The 21,144-nt window shown below is 37.5% G+C and overlaps 1 pseudogene; it reads right to left on the bottom strand.

The window, feature by feature from the left end:
- Nucleotides 1-3,446: 3,446 nt before the first annotated feature.
- Nucleotides 3,447-20,303, bottom strand: LOC140532277 (large ribosomal subunit protein eL6-like; annotated as a pseudogene).
- Between the last annotated feature and the right edge of the window lie 841 nt (nt 20,304-21,144).

Here is a 21,144-nt window from a genome sequence, read left to right as displayed (position 1 = left end):
ACTGTGCCTCAACCTAAGGTCAAGCGCACACTCACCAGGAATACTGTCTCCAAAATGCCGCATTCCGTCTGAATTCCTGCTTATTCATTCCCTGCACAAGGGAGATGTTGAGTCTACCTAGAATCTTGGAATGATTTATTTACAAAAAATCTCTCTGAACTAATCCCATTCACACTTGCCCCTTGACTTGTCCTTTTCCTCTGTTCCTGATAAAACATAGATCCTGCAGATAACGAGAGCTATATTCGTTTTCTGGCCACAAGTCCATTTTCAGAAATCTCCCCAGAGCCATCTTATTTGCCTGCTGCTGCCAGAGCAGCTAAAGCATTCCATCCAGGCCTCTTACATCCAGGAGGTGTATGTGTGGAAAGTCCTCAGTCTCTCTAGGTAAGGAAGTGATTTGAAATAATTCTCGGTAAATTTGATGTAAATCCATCTATATTCCTTTGGAAGGCATGGGGCACAGTAGAAGGGAAAGAAATGGAGTCAGCATTTTATAGCAACAGGCACATTTTACAAATATCTCATTTTATCCTCCTAAAAATTCTTTGAGATAAATGCTCTAATTATCCCCATTTCATGATTGATGAAACTGAGGCAGATGGAAGTGACTGGCCCAGGATCATACAGTTTATAAGTATCTGAGGTCATATGTGAACTCATATTCCTAAATCTTGATCAAGTGCTCTAACCACTATATCACCAGCTGCCCCAAGGTTAATTCAATTTAACATGCATTGATTAAGCACCTGCAGTGAGATGGTAGTGAAATAGTCAAAGATGTACTTTAGGAAGATGATTTGAGGAGCTGTGTGGAAGACAGGTTAGAGAAAGAATAAAAACAAGGGAACTAATGAAGAGAGCAGCCTAGTACTGAGCTAAGTGTTAGGGATATGAAGAAGGTGGCTCCTGGGGGGATAAAATATCTATAGATATAGGTGTGTAGGAGATAGTTTTAAGAGGGAGATGGTGCTAATAACTAGAGGATTCAGGACAGAACATCATAGAAGATGACCCCTGAGTTGAACCTTGAAAGGAAATAAAGTAACAAAAAGGTGGAATGAGGAAGGAGTTCAAAGACTTGGAAGCAGGAGATATGATGTCAAATTCAGGGAACAAAGACTATACCAGTTTGGCTGGATCCTGAGAGCATCGAAGGGAATAAGAGGTATTAGCTGTGGAAAGGTGGGCTGGAAGTCAGACGATGAAAGGCTTTAAAAGCCAAACATAAGATTTTGCATTTTAACGTAGAGGCAAAGGGAGACAGAGAAGATTCTTGAGGAGAGGAGTAGCATGGTCAGACATGTTTTATGAATATGCTTTTGGTAGTTGTGAGTAGGAGGGAGCAGAGAGGAGAGAGAATAGAAGGGAGGTTACTGCAGCACTTCAGGTAGAGGTGATGAGGGTCTGAACCAAGGTTGTGGTGACCCAGTGAACTGAGAGAAGGAAACAGATGCAAAAGATGTTAGGAAGGTAAGTGACAAAAAGTGGTGACTGATCAGATACAAGTAGCAGACGGGGAGGGAAAGGAAGCGGTCAAGAAGAAGCCCATTGTTAAAAATCTAGGTGCCTGATTTTTCATAAGAAATGAAAGCTATAGTCATAGGAAAAACTGCTCTAAATGGCTATTGATTAGAGATATGCTAATTAAAGTATCTCCTCACACCTATCAGATCTGCTAATATGACAGAAAAGAGAAATGACAGATGTAGGAGGGGATGAGGGGAAATTGGGGCACTAATGCACTAATGGCCTCAACCATTCAGGAGAGCAATTCAGAATTATGTCCACAGGTCTATAAAACTGTGCATACCCTTTGACCCAGCAATACAACTACTAGGCTGGTATCCCAGAGGGGGAAAATAGGAAAAGGGCCTATACGAACAAAAATACTTAGAGCGGCTCTTTTTGTGGTGGGAAAGAATTGGAAATTGTGGAATTGTCCACTGATCAGGGAAGGGCTGAACAAGTCGGGGTATATGATTGTTATGGAATATTATGTACTATAAGAAAATGAGGAGAAAAATGGTTCCAGAAAAACCATGAAGATTTATATGAACTGATGAAAAGGGAAATGAAGAAAATCAGGAGAATACTGTACATAGTAACAGCAATATTGTATGAAGACCAAGTGTGAATGACTTATTCTCAGAAATATAATGATCCAAGACAATTTTAAAGGTTAATATGGAAATGTTTTGCAAGACTGTGTATGTATGATTTATATCAAATTGTTTGCCTCATCAAGAAGCAGGAAAGAGAAGAAGGAAGGTAAGAAAACCAGAGCTTAATATTAAAAAATATCAAATGTTAAAAATTTTTGTTTACATGTAATTTAGAAAGAAATAAAAACTAAAGTCAAAGGGAAAGAAGAAGAAAAAGAAGGAGGAGGAGGAGAAGAAGGAGAAGAAGAAGAAGAAGAAGAAGAAGAAGAAGAAGAAGAAGAAGAAAAAGGAGAAAATCACCACCACCACCTGGGTGTGCCCAGAAGACTTCTGCTGCCCTCAGTAGAATGAGGAGTATTTGAAGAAGGGACAGATTTAATTGAAGAAAGTCAGAGGTTCCTTAAATTATTTAGCCTACACCTTCTTTGCAAAAAAAAAAAAAAATGCTCAGCCCCTCCCCTTCCACTCATGCTGGAAATCTACTTTCTTTAACCTTTAAACATTTGTTTTTTTTTTAAATCTGCCTCATTTTAAAAAATACCCAACCCCACTCTCCCCACAGGATTGTTCAAGCACCTCCCAGGGGCAGTATGGTCCACTTTGGGAAACTATGAATGAATTCAAATCTTGGACATCCTAATTTTGAGAAGCCATAGGAGCATGTAGGTGGAGACAGTTGGCAGGAATTTGGCAGTAGAAGGCCTGGAGCTCACAAAAAAAGATTAGGGAAACTTACATTACTCACTCAGCCTTCTTCAAATTTACTCATTGAGAGCAGATATCCCAAATTTGCAAAATGAGAAAGCCATTGACTTTCTGAAGGTACATTCTGTATCTTGATCTACAGACCTACAGAGGAAGATAGGTGGACACTGTATGCTCTGACTGTACAATGACGCCACTTGACGTTTATCTAATTCTTCACAGTTTGTGAAGGGCCATTACAGTCATATGTGTATGTACGTGTATATATGAAATTTCAAGGTTTACAAACATTTTGCCAATATTTTCTTATCTTATCCGCACAACAGCCCTGGGAGGTAGGTATTCCTCCTTTTTAAAGCTATTTTTAAAGCTATTCCAAATATTTTAATAAGAGTTCTTTGCAAGGTATTTACAACACCAGTTTGTGAGAATAAACTCTGTTGGAGAGAGAGAACACATAACTCTTGAATTTTTCTTGATTTGGGGCAGGATCTGAGAATCCACTGTTTTCTGATCAGCCTTGTACTGCTGTACAATCTCATATTTCTCTTTTACTGTGTCAAAAATTCCTCCTGCTTAGTGTCTAGGTTTACAGAGCCTCTTCTTCTTGAAGTAAACATCAATAAGATGGATTGAAATTTTTACACACTAACGGTAAACCCTCGTGGAGGTGGCAATGATAAATTTATGAGGGGTCCTCAGAGGAATACAGTTGGTGGTCAGAGGTTCAGTCACTAGTAGCAAGCCATTAACCAGCTGCTTCAGGAAAGCCACTCGCTTGCCACTGTGGTGACAGTGACCATGATCAGAGTTGCATCTAGAGTAATGCTAGCTTGAAGTCTCTGTCCATGCTGGCTGAGAGGCTTTTTGCCATGAGTTAACAGCTTTCTGGACTCATCCTCAGTAGGGTAATACCTAGGCATTCTACAAATCTTCACCACCCGGGTTCCTCCATTCTTATCACCACCAACTGGTTTTGAAATGTTAGCAGGCATCTTCTCTTTCTTTTTCCTTTAAATCAAGGTGCAGTGTATTTCTGCTTGTACATGGCTCTCTGGAAATGCGTTGCATACCTTGAGTATTTACTGATCCCTCTGGCCAAGACTAGGTTCTGACTGCAATGCTTTCAAGGCTTTTTCACCACATTTTCAGCCATATCTTCCTTTTTGTTCTCCTTTCTTTTCTTTCTGATCTTCTATTCCTTTGGTTGCTTTAGTAGCTTTTTTCCACCATCTTGAGAAAAGGAAGAGAGCTATTATTCCTTTTTTACAGATGAGGAAACTGAGGCATACAGAAGTTAAGAGACTTGCCCATGTTCACAAAGCTAGTAAGTTTCTGAGGCTGGATTTGAATTCTGGTCATCCCGACTTCAGATCAAGGGCTCAAAATGAAGTTTGACTACCAGGGGAGATCAGTCTTTACTACTGACAAATATGTATTGAAAAGATAAGACCATGGGATAGATGGGTGGGAGGCAAAGACATTGCTTCAGTAGCTTACTTCTTGTTCTGGCTAAAATTCATTTGCATGCTAAACTGGAGAAGACTTTGAGGTTATCTAGCAGTATCTAATCCTGTATAAATCTAACAGAAAATCTAATCTCTCTCCATCTATAAGAAACAATAGGTAAATATCTAATTTTAATCTGGGAGTACTTTAGCTAACTTTTGTCATCTGGTTGTGATAGGTATGACTAAAGAAGTATCAGTTTACCCTTACAGAGGATCTAACCACTATACCCTAGCTGACTAAAACTCAGATGGTTTGGCTGGCTCTGCAGATATAAATCCAGAAAATAGAATAATACCCAGTAGTGACTATATGATCAGTTATCTATATATAAAGAGAACTCCTTATCTCAGCTGAAACCAATAGAGATCAAAAAGCAACATACTAGCAGATACTACATGGTAAGACCAGTGATGATCAGTCTCATGTGGGTTCCATATACACATTCATTCTCCCCACTAATGGTAGTTACACATATTTGCAGAAGAATGTGACCTAGGTTTAATTGGAAAATGATCTGTTGCCAATCTAATTACCATGCTATTTCATTAAATGTCTTACTTTGAACTAATTTGGTGCTTTTGGCTGAACATTAAAAAAAAGAGACCTGAACTCTTGATCTGTCATTTTGAGTGAATGAATTACCCTGAATAAGGAGTAACTATGCTGGGGCCCTACATGTGAAAGGGTATAATATAGACTGAAGTTTGGGAGGCAGTACAACAGAAAGACCATTCTAGTTAGCGTTAGGATAACTAGGTCCTTGATTTCTTCAGGCTGTTTGACCTAAGACAAATCACTAAATCTCTCTGGGTCAATGCATCCTTATTTTGTGAAATGGGTATGGGGCAGGACAATGACCTCCACCTTGCTGGATCACTGGGTTTTCAACCATTGCCTTTAGGGTTATCTTGATTAAGATACAGTAATTTTCATCAGGTTCTTGCTCTAAAATTCTGGTCCTACTTAATATTCCATCTTCATTTTCTAACATTCACATAAAATACAATTTCCTCCATGGTGGCAAAGGTTTTAAATGAACTTTATGGGAAAACTACAGGCTAATTTTGAAACATACACAGGAGACCAATCCTGATCCTCCCAAAATACATTGCAGAATTTATTCATTCAACGTGGGAGAGCCATAAAAGCTAATTTTAACTGTCTTTTGCTGCTCTGGTCTGATCCTCTTTATATTTCCTTACCTTTTCATTTTTATGTTTCTAAACAATCTGCTGTAGAGTATTCTCTCTCCATAACTGGTTTAGACTCAGGATGCATACTGATGATTGGGGGTTATCATTGATTAGATTTCAATGTTTCTTTTAGTAAAGGTCATGCATGCTTTCGGTTCTCTCCCTCTCTCTGTCTCTATCTCAGCTTCTATCTGTCTCTCTATGTTCATCTTTTCCTTTCTTTCCCCACCCCTCTCCCTCCTCCCACATATACATATATATATATATATACATATATAATACATATATGTGTGCATTTAAGTATATTATATTATAAAATATACATATTTAAATACATGAGTATTTAAGTGACTCTATTCTGGAATCAGTGAACCAAACCAGAACAAAGAGAATATTGACAAAATGGGGATTCATATGGGATTTGTGCAGAGAGGAAGAATGGTCACCTTGGAATCAAGAAGACCTGTTTTCAAATTCTGTCTCAAATACTAAGCAGCATGAGCAAAAAGTAATCACTCTGAGGCCCATTTTCTTTGTCTGTAAGAGGTGGGAATAATGATAGTACTTACTACCCTAGGTTGCAGGGAAAATCAAATGAAATAATATATGTAATTGACTTTGTAAACTTTAAGACAATCTATAAATGCGAGCTGCTATTATTATTATAGGGAAGAGATTTTGATGCTTGGAACAAAGGGACATGATCATAGCATCATAAATTTAGGATGAGAAGGGATCTCAGAGGTCATTTAGCTTAATCTACTCATTTTACATATAAAGAAACTGGGGCCCAGACAGGTCATGTGGTTTGTCCAAAGTCACAGAGTTGGAAGAAGCAAGATTTATACTTGGCTCTTCAATTCAAATCCATTCTTCTTTCCATTATGGAAAAATGGAAGCCCTCAATAATTCTACAGAAATAGGGAGTTCTTGGGTTCAAATCCCAGTTCTACCACTTCTATCTCATGCCCTCAGCCAAGTTATTTAATTTCTCTGGGCAATAGTTCCATTTATGTGTGTGTTCATCCTTCATTGTCAAAGAAGACCATGCCATCAGAGAAATAATGACATGACTTGCACTTGACTTTTTTTTTTGAGTGAGGGAGGCTGTGCAGGTCACCAGCCTCACTTTTTCTCTAGAGCCATATGAATCCAGTGACCAGATATTCATCAGGATGACTGCAGATGACCAGGATGAGACAACTGGGCTTAAGTGACTTGCCCAAGGTCACACAGTTAGTGAATGTCAAATGTCTGAGGTGAGATTTGAACTCAGGTCCTCCTGACTCCTGCACTGGTGCTCTATCCACTGCATCACCTAGCTGCCCTATAGTTCCATCTATAAAATGAAGGGAAGAAGGGAAACAACCACTTATTAAGTACTTTATAAATATTATCTGATTTAATCCTCACAACAGCCCTAGAAAGTAGTTGCTACTATTATCTTTATTTCACAGATGAAGAAACTGAGTCAAATAGGTTAAGTGACTTGCCTAGCATCTCACAGTTAATATCTGAAGCTAGATTTGAACTTGGGCTTTCCTCACTTCAGTCACAACCCTCTAACCATTGTGCAACCTAGTTGCCTAAGGGGTTGGACTAGATGACCTCTGAGACCCCTCATAACACTAGATTTTGTAAATATGTCATTGATGGGCTCTTAGAACTGTCATTGAAGTTCAATGGGTGAGTCTTTTAGGAATAAAAGCATCATTTATGATCCCCTTCTCTGTATTGATCCTTTGGAAACTGCTTCCTCTTTCCAAGATGAGCCTTTTTGCTTAAATCATACTTACTTAAATATATACTTTGCCTAAATCACTGGGTTGTAATATCAGTTTTATCCAAAGAGAAAGGCATAGTTATTAGTGTGTGGGTAAGAGACTTTTGATTCAGCACAAATATTGAAAAGTCATGAGTGAGAAGACAAGGTTACACAAAGATGCCATTCACATTCATCCTGGATTTGCTGAAGGCAGGTCAAAGCCTTTCCTCAACCTCTTTCCTTTCCTAAAAAGGGCAATCACTTTACTGTACTTTCAAGAGGGACAGATGTCTGAAAACAGCAGGCAGATAGCTGAAGCACTGTTTTATAATAACATAAGAAAGTAGCAACTACATTAGTTAAAACAGGATTATTTTAAATATATTATACATGCATACATACTAACTACATACATGTATGCATAGATAACATGCCTTAAAAACAGATCAAGCAGGAATTGAAAGGACAAATTTAAACCCAGATGAAATGTTAAATTTTTACAAGCTTTAGTCTGACATCACCAGGGTATACCATAATTATCATCAATTTTTTAAAAACTGCTTTCTGCCTCATTTCAACATTTTACTACCAGTTTACTAAATACAAGATTATCTGGTACATTGCAATGAATCCTGTAGACATTTGAAGAAGAAATGACTAAAGATAGGGTTTCCATTGAATTCATCAAGCATTTTTTTTAAAGTATTTACTATATACAAGTACTGGAGAAGATAGTGAGGGGAAGACAAGAAGATGCCTGAGCTTTCCCCAGTTTCCCTCTGAAACAACATTAAATCAAGTTTCTAAAAGAATTCTGGAGTGATAGGACTCACAAAGGGACAGAGTGAAACAATTTTCCAGCCCAAGATAACTTAGAATGATATCAAGAAAGGTCTGTCTCACTTGGGTAAAAGGGGAGAAGAGTCCAGTGCAGGAAGTGTCTGGGCAAGGCAGCAGGAGGCTCTTAGCCACACCACATATCAGCAACTGAGGTAGCACAATCTTGCTTCAACAGGCCAATTGTGAGTCCCCCAGTCCCAGTACAGTAGGAAAACTGCCAGTCTTGGAACTCAGGGCACAACTAGATTGACTAGGCTGGGCTACCCTAGTTCAGTGGGCAAGCTGCCAGTCCCAGAGGTCCTGGTACAGGCCCTTTGACCCCAGTACAAGAAGGTTGGTACAGTCCCCCTGTGAACCAGGAGCAGAGCTTAACATCAGAAAATGAGCAAAAAACAAAAAAAGAATGCTGACCATAGAAGCTACTACGGTGACAGGGAAGACTGAAACACAAAATCAGAAGAGGAAGACAATGTCAAAATGTCTATATGTGAAGCCTCAAAGGGGAATATGGATTAGTCTCATGCACAAAATGTCCTCTTGGAAGAACTCAGAGAAAGATTTTAAAAATCAAGGAAGAGAGGTAGAAGAAAACTTAGGAAAAGAAATGAGAGTTTTGCAAGAGAATTATGATCAAAGAGTCAACAGTTTGAAAAAGGAAGCACAAAAATTGACTGAAGAAAATAATTCCTTAAAAATTGGAATTGGTAGGGCAGAGCCAAAATGGCAAAGTAACAGCATGGACTTGCTAGAGCTCTCCCCCAAGCTCAGCCAAATATCTCTATAAAATGGCTCTAAATAAATTCTGGAGCTGCAGAACACACAGAATGATGAAATTAAGCAAATCTATAACCCAAGACAGCCAAGAAGGTTGACAGGAAGAGTCTATCATGACACATGGCAGCAGTGCACAATCCAGCTTGGGCCTCACCAGCACAGATAGGACCTAAGTACGCCTGGGGGAACAGAATTTCTTGCACCTGTGACAGTTTCTAGACTTCACAACCCCAAATGGCCAAGAACAAATTGGAAGGTCAGTGGAAAAAACCTGTGGGTCCTGTGTGAGAGAGTATGGTTCTCGGGCCTCAGCCCCAGGGCAGGATAGGGGAGAGGGAGTGGAGGAACTCACTACAGTCACAGCAGGAGCAGGGGCAGAGATAGTGACTGTTTCTGGAACTTTAAGCTCACAAATTGTGGAGGGATCTAGTGGCTAACAGTACACACCCCACCTCTCTAGAAGCAGCTAACTACCTTGACAAAGAGCTCAAAAGTCAAGTAAATGGCTGGGGAAATGAACAAAAATCTGAAAAAGATTCACACTATAAAATCTTACTTTGGTGACAAGGAAGACCAAAATATACAAACAGAAGAAAATAAAGTGAATGTTCCTCCATCCAAAGTCACCAAGAAAAATATGAAAGGTCTCAGGCCATCTGAAGAACTCAGAAAGGATCTTGAAAATCAAGTAAGAGAAGTAGAGCAAAATTGGGAAAAGAAATGAGAGTGATGCAAGAAAAATTATGAAAAACAAGTCAACTGCTTGCTAAAGGAGACCCAAAAAATACTGAAGAAAATAACACTTTAAAAAATAGATTAACCAAAATGGCAAAAGAGATTCAAAAAGCCAATGAGGAGAAGAATGACTTTAAAAAGCAGAATTGCCCAATGGAAAAGAAAATCCAAAAGATCGTTGAAGGAAAGAATTCCTTAAAGATTAGGATGGAGCAGATAGAGGCTAATTACTTTATGAAAAATCAAGAAATTATAAAACAAAACCAAAAGAATGAAAAAATAGCAGACAATGTGAAATATTGCAATGGAAAAACAACTGATCTGGAAAATAGATCCAGGAGAGACAATTTAAAAATTATTGAACTACCTGAAAGTCATGATCAAACAAAGAACCTAGACATCAAATTTCAAAAACTTTTCAAGAAAAACTGCCCTGATATTTTAGAACCAGAGGGCAAAATAGATATTGAAAGAATCCACCAATCGCCTCCTGAAAGAGATCCCAAAAGAAAAATTCCTAGGAATGTTGTAGCCAAATTCCAGAACTCCCAGGTCAAGGAGAAAAGATTTCAAGCAGCCAGAAAGAGCCAATTCAAGTGTTGTGGAAACACAATCTGGATAGCACAAGATTTAGCAGCTTCTACATTAAGGGATTGGAAGTCTTGGAATGTGATATTCACATGGTCAAAGGACCTAGGATTAAAAGGATCACCTACCCAACAGAACTGAGTATAATACTTGGGGGGGATATTCATTCAATAAAATAGAGGATTTTCAAGCATTCTTGATGTAAAGATCAGAGCTAAATAGAACATTTGACTTTCAATACAAGAATCAAGAGAAGCATAAAAAGTTAAATAGGAAAGAGAAATCATAAAGGACTTACTAAAGTTGAACTGTTTACATTCCTACATGGAAAGATAATATTTGCAACTTTTGAAACTTTTTTTAGTATTAGGGTAGTTGTAGGAATTATAGATAGATAGATAGATAGATAGATAGATAGATAGATAGATAGATAGATAGATAGATAGATAGATAGACAGACAGACAGACAGACAGACAGACAGATAGATAGATAAATGGATAGATAGATAGATAGATAGATAGATAGATAGATAGATAGATAGATAGATAGATAGATAGATAGATAGGTAGATAGATAAATAGACAGACAGACAAACAGACAGAGGGAACAAGGTGAGCTGAATATGAAGAAATGATACCTAAAAAAAATTAAGGTGTGAGAGAGGCATATTTGAAGGAGAAAGGGAGAAATAGAATGGGGTAATTTATCTCTCATATAAAAGAGGCAAGGAAAAGCTTTTTCAGTGGAGGAGAAGAGGGGGGACGTGAGAGGGAAAGAGCAAACCTTATTTTCATCACATTTGACTTAAGGAGGGAATAACATGCAAACTCAATTTGGTATGAAAATCTATCTTACACTATAGGAAAGTAGGAGGGAAGTGGATAAGCAGAGTTGTGTGGGGTGTGTGGGGATGGGGTGGGGAGGGATGATAGAAGAGAAGGCAAATGGGAGGAGGGGATAATTAGAAGTAAATACTTTTGAGGAGGGATAGGGTCAAAAGAGAGAATACAATAAATGGAGGGCAGGATAGGATGGAGGGAAATATAGTTAGTATTTCACATTATGACTTTCAGGAAGCATTTCACATAACTGTACATGTATAACCTAAAAAAAAAATATCCACTGAAGGAAGCAACTCCTTTAACAGTAGAATTGGTCAAATGGAAAAGGAGGTACAAAAGTTAATTGGAGTAAATAATGCATAAAAATTGAAATTGGGCAAGTGGAAGCTAATGACTCTATGGGACATCAAAAATCAGTCAAATGGTATCTACAGAATGAAAAAGTAAAAGAAAATTAAAAATATCTCATTGGGGAAACAACTAACCTATAAAATAAATCCAAGAGAGATCATTTAAGAATTATTGGTCTACCTGAAAGCTGTGATAAAATAAAAAGAGCTTGGACAGCATCTTTCAAGAAATTATCAAGGAAAACTGCCCTGATATTTTACAACCAGAAGGTAACATAGTCCTTGAAGAATCCACCAATCACCTACTGAAAGTGATCACAAACGAAAACCCCAAGGAATATTGAAGCCAAATTCTAGAACTATCAGGTCAGAAAATACTTCAAGAATCCAGAAAGAAAAACTTCACATATCAAGGAGCCACAGTCAGGATTACACAGGATGTAGCAGCTTCTACATTAGAAGACTAGAGGATTTGGAGTATGATATTCCAGAAGGCAAAGGAGCATGGATTATAACCAAGAATCAACTATTCTTCTAAATTGAGCATAATATTTCTGGGGAAAAGATGGATCTTAAATGAAATAGGCAAATTTCAAACTTTCCTAATGAAAAGACCAGAGCTGAACAGAAAATTTGATTTTCAAATACAAGATCCAAGAGAAGCATAAAAAGTTAAACAGGAAAGAAAAAAAAAACAACACCATGATACTCAATAAAATTAAACTGTTTATATCCCTATATGGGATGATGATACCTGTAAATCTTAAGAACTGTTTCTCTATTAGGGCAGTTAGAAGGAGTATTCTTAGCCAGAGTATGTGGGCATAAGTTGACTTTGATGTGATGATAAAAATAATTAATTAAAGGATTAAAAAAGGATTGTACTGGAAGAAGAAAAGGAAGGAAGAATTGCTTAAATTTTATCACATGAAGAGGCATGAGAGACCAATTACAGTAGAGGGAAAGAATGGAGATGGGTGAGCATTATTTGAACCTTACTCTCCTCAGTATTGGCTCAAAGAGGGAATAACATACACACTCAGTTGGGCAAAAAAAAATCTGTCTTTGTAGGTGGGGAAGAGGAAAAGAAAAGAAAAATGGGGAACTGATAAAAGAGAAGGTAAATTGAGGGAGGTAGTGGTCAGAAGTAAAACATTAGTGAAGAGGGAAAAGGTGAAAGGGGAGAAAGAGAAAAGCATAAAAGTGGAAAATAGGATGAAGGTAACTACATGGTAATCATAGTTATGAATGCGAATAGAACTAATTCTCCCATAAAATGGAAGCAGAAACAGAATGTATTAAAAACCACAATCCTACAATATGTTGTTCACAAGAAACACATATGAAGCAAAGAGAAATACACAGAGTAATGGTAAAAGGCAGGAGCAGAATCTACTTTGTTCAAGTAGAAGTAAAATAACAAAATAGGGGTAGTAACCTCGATCTTAGATAAACCAAAAGCAAAAATAGATCTAATGAAAAGAGACAATGAAGAAAGCTACATCATGCTAAATTATACCACAGACAATGAAATAATAATATCAATACTAAATGCACCAGGTGGTATAGCATCCAGATTTTCAGAGGAGAAGTTAAGTGAGTTATAGGAAGAAATACAAGGCAAAACTATACTAGTAGGAAACTTCAACTTCCCATTCTCAGAACTTGATAAATCTAACCTCGAAATAAACAAGAAAGAAGTTAAGGATATGAATAGAATTTTAGAAAAGTTGTACATCATAGACCTCTAGAGAAAAGTAATGGGGATAGAAACAGAACTTTTTTCTCACTGGTACATGGCAGCTATACAAAAAACTGACCCTGCATTAGGGCATAAAATCATCACAATGAAATGCAGAAAGGTAGACATATTAAATGCAATCCCTTTCAGATTATGATGCAATAAAAATTGCATGTTGAAAGGGACACGAAAAGATGGATTAAAATTAATTGGAAACTAACTAATCTAATCCAAAAGAAAAAGTGACTCAAACAACAAATCTTAGAAAGAATAATTTCATCAAAGAGAATGATAATAATATCAAACGTACCAAATTTTATGGGATGTGGCCAAAGCAATATTTAGGGAAATTTTTGTACCTCTAAATACTTACATGAATAAAATAGAAAAAGAGCAAATCAATGAATTGAGCATCCAATTAAAAAAACAGCTAGAAAAAGAACAAATTAAAAATTCCCAATTAAGTCCCAAATTAGAAATACTTAAAATCAAAGGAGATACTAATATAACTGAAATTAAGAAAACTATTTTACTGATAAAAAAAAAAGCTAAGTGCTGGGTTAATGAAAATAACCAATAAAATAGGCAAATCTTTGGCTAATTGGGTTTTTAAAAAGAAAGAAGTAAATCAAATGACCAGAATCAAAATGCAAAGGGAGAATTCACCACCAATGAGAAGGACATTAAAGCAATAATTAGGAGTTATTTTGACCAAATGCATGCCAATAAATCTGACAATCTTGGTGAAACAAATGAATACCTACAAAAAATATAAATTTCCTACATTAAGAGAAGAGGAAATAAAATATTTAAATAACCCGATTTCAAAAGAAGAAATTGAACAAACCTTCAAGAAAAAAATCTCCATGGCCAGACAGACTCACAAGTGAATTCTACCGAACATTTCAAGAACAATTAATTCCAATACGATATAAGTTATTTGGAAAAATAGGCAAAGAAGGACTCCTACCAAATTCCTTTTGTGACACAAATATGGTACTGATACCTAAACCAGGAAGAGCCAAAACAGAGAAAGAAAATTATAGACCAATTTCCCTCATGAATACTGATGCAAAAATTTTGAATAAAGTGTTAGCAAAGAGATTTCAACAATTTATCACCATCATAATACATTATGACCAGGTAGATACCAAGAATGCAGGACTGGTTCAATATTAGAAAAAAAACTATTAGCATAATTGACCACATCAATAATAAAACCAACAGAAATCATACAATTATCTCAATAGGTGCTGAAAAAGCTTCTGATAAAATACAGCACCCATTCCTATTAAAAACACTGGAGAGGATAGAAACAAATGAAACTTTCCATAAAATGATCAACTATGACTGACTTAGCACTTCTCAGCAATCCAATAATTCAAGACAATTCCAAAAGACTCATGATGGAAAATGCTATCCACATTTAGAGAAAGAATTATGGAGCATGAATGCAGTTTGATGCACACGATTTTCACTTTTTTGGTTGGGTTTTTGTTTGTGACTTTTCCCTTTTCTTCTGTTTCTTCTTTCACAGCATGACTCATGTACAACTATGCTTACATAAATGCACATGCATAACCTATATCAGATAGCTTGCCATCTGGGGGAGAAGGGATGAGAGTGAAAGAGGGAGAAAAATATGGAATTCAAAATCTTATAGAAAATTAATGTTGAAAACTATCTTTACCCATAATTGGAAAAAATTAAAATACTATTTACAAAAATATTAAGTGCTGAAGACAGTGAGAGAAAATATGAAATCAGTTTGGAAAGATGGGTTGCAGTGAAATTTCAGAGGGGTTTTCAATACTAAACAAAGGAGTTTAGATTTTATCCTGTAGGGAATAAGGGGAATTTAGAAATCCCATGACAGGGAAGCTTCATGTTTACTTTCCAAAACAACAAAAGGCTTTAAGAATATTGAATTGGCAACAGTAGGGAGGACTGATTTTTAAATTGAAGAGTCTGGAAGAATGGAAACCAATTGGGAGGACATTGCAGACTTTGTGTTCAATATTAAAAGAATGTAATATCAGAGGGTGGGGGCTGGGGTGGGGGAAACCAGGAAAGGTCTGTTACACTTACTTTCAGCTGGGAGTTGGGAAGGAGGTGGCTCAGAAGGTTTCAGGAAAGAGATGGTACCCAGGTTGGGCTTTGAGGAAAGGGCAAGATTCCAAAAGAGGGAGATGGGAGAGAATGTAATGATAAGATCATATATTGGGCTCCAGATGAGACTTCATAGATAATCTAATATAATTAGCTCATTTTACTGATGAGGAAACTGGGGCTGAAAGTGATTGATCCAAGGTCACAAAGGTAATAAGAAGCAAACCTGAATTTGAACCCTGGTACTCGCACTCCAAGTTGGACATTCTTTTGACTATACCAGTGGAAGGAGAATGATATCTATTCCCAGCAAAGGGGGAGAGGTGGTGTGGAGATGGTCAGGCTGAGTAGATGGGAAGGGTTAGGATTTGAATCAATCAACCAACAAGCGTTTATTAAACACCACCTATGTGCCAGGCACTTGCTAAGTGCTAGGGATATAGAAAGAAGCAAACGACAATCCTTGACTGAAGTGAGTTTATAATCTAATGAGTCAAATTATACAACATGCAAACAAATATATGCAAAGCAAGATATGTATGTGTGTGTGTGTGTGTGTGTGTGTGTGTGTGTGTGTGTGTGTGTTAGATAGAAAATTATCAAGAGAATGAAGGCACAGGAATTAAAAGGAGATTGGGAAAGACTTCCTGTAGAAGGTGACATTTTACCTTGGACTTATAGGAAGGCAGGGAGGTCAATAGAAAGGAGACATGTCAACAAAGAAGAGTAGGGCATTTTGCCTAAGGAGATCTGGCTTTCCCACAACCATCTTTCCCCAACAATTTCCCACAACATGGCCAAAGCAGGATGAATTACTTTTCCCTCTCAACCCACTCTTCCTCTCTCACTTTTGTCAAGTACATAGGTATCACTTCAGTCACTCAGGTTCATATCCTCAGAATCATCCTCAAACCTTGATCCTTGCCTCTTCCTATTCCCCTCTCCCATATCCAATTTCTTGCCAAGTCTTGTAAGTTCCAAGTTTTTTTTTTTCATTTATGTCCTTTTCTCCACTCACATCACCATCACCAGAGTTCAGAGCCCTTTTCACCTCTTACCTGGACTATTGCAGTTAGTATCCCTACTCTCTCCTAATTGGTCTCCCAATCTTTAGTCTTATCCCTTTCTAAGCCATCCTTTACCCAGCTAACAAACTGAGATTCCTAAAGCACAGTCAGACAGTACTACTTCAGTCCTTCCTATTACCTCTAGGCTAAAATACAAAATCTTCTATTGGAGTTGCAAGCCCTGAACAACCTAGCTCTGATCTATCTTTCCAGGTTTATTTCACATTACTCCCTCTCACACTCTCTGTGCTCCAGCCAAAGTGACCTACTATCGTCTCTAACCTCAGTGGCTTTACTTTCGCTGTTTTCTCCACCTGACATGCTCACCTTCATCTCTTGAAATATCTAAGTCCTCCAGATCCTCAGCTTAAGGATCATCTTCTCAATTAGGTCTATCTTGGCCTAATTTTCCTTTAGCCTCTGTTTGGTTCAGATTCCTCAACTATGAGATTCAGACAGCAATAACACTCATCTCCCAGAGAAGTTGCAAGGATCAAATGAGCTAATATTCATAAAGTACTTAGCAGAGTGCCTGGCATTTGGTGGTTGTCTTTCGGTCGATATCAGTTTTATCTGACTCTTTATGGCTCCATCTGGAGTTTGCTTGGCAAAGATATTAGAGAGGTTTGCATTTCTTTCTCTAGCTCATTTTACAGATGAACTGAAGCAAACACAGTTAGTAAGTGTCTGTGGCTAGATTTGAACTCAGGAAGATAAGTCTTCCTGACTCCAGGCCCAACACCTTATGCACTTTGGTGCCAGCTAGCTGCCCTGGCACAGAGTAGGTATTACTCCCTCCCCACTAAGCACTTAATATTTATTTTTCCTCTTTAAAAATAATAATTCATGTGTCTTCCCCTCTCAGACTATATCAGGGACAGATATATCTGTGTCTTTATATGTCCAAAATATACCACAGCGTCTGGAAAAGTATAAATGCATAATAAAATACAATAAACAAACACCTGTTGAACTAAACGTAGAGAGTGTATAACATGGAAGACTTGAGTTAGGATAATTCATGAAGCTCAAACAGAAATCAGAAAATAAGGCAGGAATGTGCTGAAGACATCCTATCCGTCTCCAGAGAACTGATTGTTAAATTTTCACTGTGAGAACTGTGGAACTCAGCAAAGGCTACAAATCAGGGCTTGATTTATAGTTTTCTTGATTCTGTAGACTTGAACAAATGATGGAAAAAATGTTAACAATGCAGATTAAGCATAAAAATGTGTTGCAATACATTTTTTTCTATAGAACTGATTGTTAAATGTTTAATAGACCAACCCTGAGTGAGAAAAGAGGAGGGAGTGGAGAAGTAGGTTTTGTGAGTCCAGCATGGAACATGCTTTGCTTGTTAAAAACTAAAGTGGAGACATCATTTTGGGCTTGATTCTTTAAAGAGAAAGTTGCATTTAACTTAGGTGAGTGGTCTCTCATGAACTCCTGTGGTCTCCATTCTCCCACTCTGGGTTTTACAATCTCTACCTGAGAAGAGTTGAAGGAGAGAAAGAATTTGTACTGAATTCAAAGTTCAAGTTCTGGTCTTACATTTAATTCCCAGATCTTGTCTTTTATTGGCCTAAAGAAGTCTCTTACCATCTCTAGGCCTTCTGTATAAAAAGGCAGGTTTGGGCCAGATGGTGCTTACTGTTTTGGCAGCTCTCAAAATGATGATCCCATGACCTAAAGTACATCTTTTGAACTGAAAATAGAGGGATGAATTCTTGATTAGTCACCATCAGGAATGACTTTAGAACTAAAATCCCAGGTGGAGTTCATTTTAAAGGAGAACTTCAGTGATCTGTAGATATAACTTGCATTTATATGGTATTTGTTTTGAATACACTCGTGTGTGAGTATTGAGACTTCCCCAAATGGGATATAAGCATCTAAAGATGCTTTATTTTTGTCTTTGTAGACCCAGTGCCTAGAACAGTGGCTGAGGCTGACCCTTAGTAGATACCTAATAGCATAATAAACATTTGTTGGATTGATTGATTAATGATGAGTACAAGAAAGCTGGAAACTCAACTCCTTTCACTTGCTAATATCCTCCATCAATTTTACACTACCTGCTTCCCTATAAGCTAATTAAAAATCACTGTTCTTTATTCCAAAGCAGGCTGGTATAGTAGAGAGAAGGCTAACTCCAGAGCCAGGAAGACCAGGGTTAAAGTTCTGCCTTTGACATATAATGGTCATGAGAGCTCATAGAAGTCATTTAGCCTCTTGGTGCTCCAAGCAGCTCTTATCGATCATGTGTCGAAGAGAAGGTACTGAAATCACTTGCATTGGTGGAGGGTCTTTCCTCATCTGGAATAAATGAAATCATAGATCTTTTCCCACCTACTTTATTAAAGCAAAGTTCCCAAAAAGTGATTTGCAAAACTCATTGGTCTGTTCTAAATTTTTATACTTGAAAAGAAAGAAAATGATTTTTCCTTTTAAATATTCTATAATTCAGTCTTTTCATTAATTTAGATTCTCTCCTTCCTCCATTTGTATATGTTCATAAGGTTACCTAAAAAAACACAATGTTTAGTAGGTGGATAGAAATATTAAATACAATTATTTTATCCATCATATATTTATAAATTATTGGATATATCAGGAGAAAATCTGACCCACTATTCAGATTCTCAATATCCCATTGCAGAGCACACCTATTACTTTTATAAATGACCTTTTCTTCACCATATCTTATGGCACAGAGTCTAAAAGAATCAAAGATAAATGGGAAATAGCTCAGGATTTAAGCGTCATGCTGTGTGAAATATGCTAAATAGATTTAGGTCAAATCTCATCTTTTAAGTTATCTATCTCTTCTTCAATGCTTCTCACTATCACTATTAATCTAGTCTTCTGGACATGGACACCCAAGGATTGGAAGGCGGCGAGTTTCAGGGCATATGAAATCATATAAGAGTTCTCAGCTTTGCTTTCAAGGTTCCCTGTGATGAATCATCACCCTACCTAGTCAACTATTTTTAGAGATTAAAAAATTCATTTCAAACACATTCCTTGCTTCTTCTTTTATGTGCCTGTAGCCCCCAACTCTCCCTCACTCCAAAGGGGCCCTTTTACTCTTTCCTATCTATTTAAATACAATCCATCCTTCAAGATTTGACCAGTGTCTTCCATGAAGTCACTTTTCCCTTTTCAAACTTCTCTTCCACTTAACTAAAGAACCATACAGTTCAGCCAGAACCAAATCTAGAAAATTCTGGGTCTGGAATAAATATAATATAATAAATAGTATTAGCAACAATGATGAACATTTATTAGAGGTCTTAAAGTCTATAAAAATATTTTACATGCATCATCTCATTTACATTTCAGTGCAACCCACTGGTGGAGACTGAAACAACAACAAATTATCTCCATTTTCCACATGATGAAACTGAGGTCCACAGGTGTTAAGTGATGCCCATGATCACGCAGCTCTTAGGTTATCAGAGGCAAAATTAGAATTCAGATCCTCCTAACTTTGCATCCAACATTCTGGTCACTATAACACGTTACCTCTCAGTTGTAGAAGCAGTGCTTGGTTGAACGACACCAAGTGGGCCCCTCACAGCTCTGGGGTTGAGGAGTGGGAAGAAGGAAGAATTTTAAGCAGTCACCTGTTAGTTATAATTAATCACTCTTAAAATTAATTAATCTTGCTGAGTGCTAAGCTTGGCTGTTTTAATGTTATCAATGTCTTCAAGTGCTGTAAGTATTCTCTAAATTCTGTGCTCTGTAGTAAGATTCTAGCAGCCCTGCCCTAGGTTAGCCTTAGCTCCTGAGCTGCATGCTAATTTGTTCTCACTGGCTTGTAACCTTCTCCACAATAAGGAAGCTGGAGTTTTGTGCTTCCTCGGCATTCCTTCCAACCCTCAGCAGAGGCCTGGGCCTGTGGTGTGTGCTCCATAGTGCTTTCATTCTAACAGTACCTTCACAGAAATAGAAATACACGGAAAAATACTTGCCATGGCCATGTGTATATTTGATATATGTGTACCTCCAATTTTCTAGAGCTGAAGCACTTCTCTTAGTTTGGGTCTACAAAAATCTAGCTGTGGTTCTTTATGAGTCGTGGTTGTTCAGGCTTCTCAGTGCTGTCAGGATCTTCATGACCCCAAAAGAGATTTTTTGTTAAGTTTCCACACATAGGTCATTAACTGTGTATTATCAAGTTATACTATTCCACAGCCAGTGTGCACGTATTTCATATTAGTGCACAAGAAAAGCAGGTCAATAATAAATATGCAGGGTCCTCAAGCCTCTGAAACCTGTATATTTCATCATGGTTTTACATACTGAAATATGCCAGCTTGATTCATCTTCTTTCAAAGGCTTTCACAGCATCATACCTTCTATGGAAATTTTGATATGCCCTTTTCCTAGGTTCAGCCACTCCAAACTTATACATACAGCACATCCCAAGGACAGAATAAATGTTGTAATAATAGAAAAGCATAAGCATTTAGCCAAAAGGCCCGGCAGCTGTGGTTTGGCCAAAACGGCGGCTGACACGCTGACAATTCTTCCTGAGGATGTAAGTCCTTCTCTGGTTTCTGAGAAATGAAGAGAGATTTTCTTGGCAAAGATACTGGAGCGGTTTGCCATTTCCTTCTCCAGCTCATTCTACAGATGAGGAAATTGAGGCAAACAGGGTGAAGTGACTTGCCCAGAGTCACACAGGTAGTAACTCTCTGAAACTAGATTTGAACTCAAGAAGAGGAGTCTTCCTGACTGTAGTCTAAGTATTC

The sequence above is a fragment of the Notamacropus eugenii genome, chromosome 3, assembly GCF_028372415.1.
Source record: "Notamacropus eugenii isolate mMacEug1 chromosome 3, mMacEug1.pri_v2, whole genome shotgun sequence".
Taxonomy (NCBI): domain Eukaryota; kingdom Metazoa; phylum Chordata; class Mammalia; order Diprotodontia; family Macropodidae; genus Notamacropus; species Notamacropus eugenii.
Note: the sequence above shows the minus strand (reverse complement) of the source record. Positions and strands in the feature narration are given on the sequence as shown.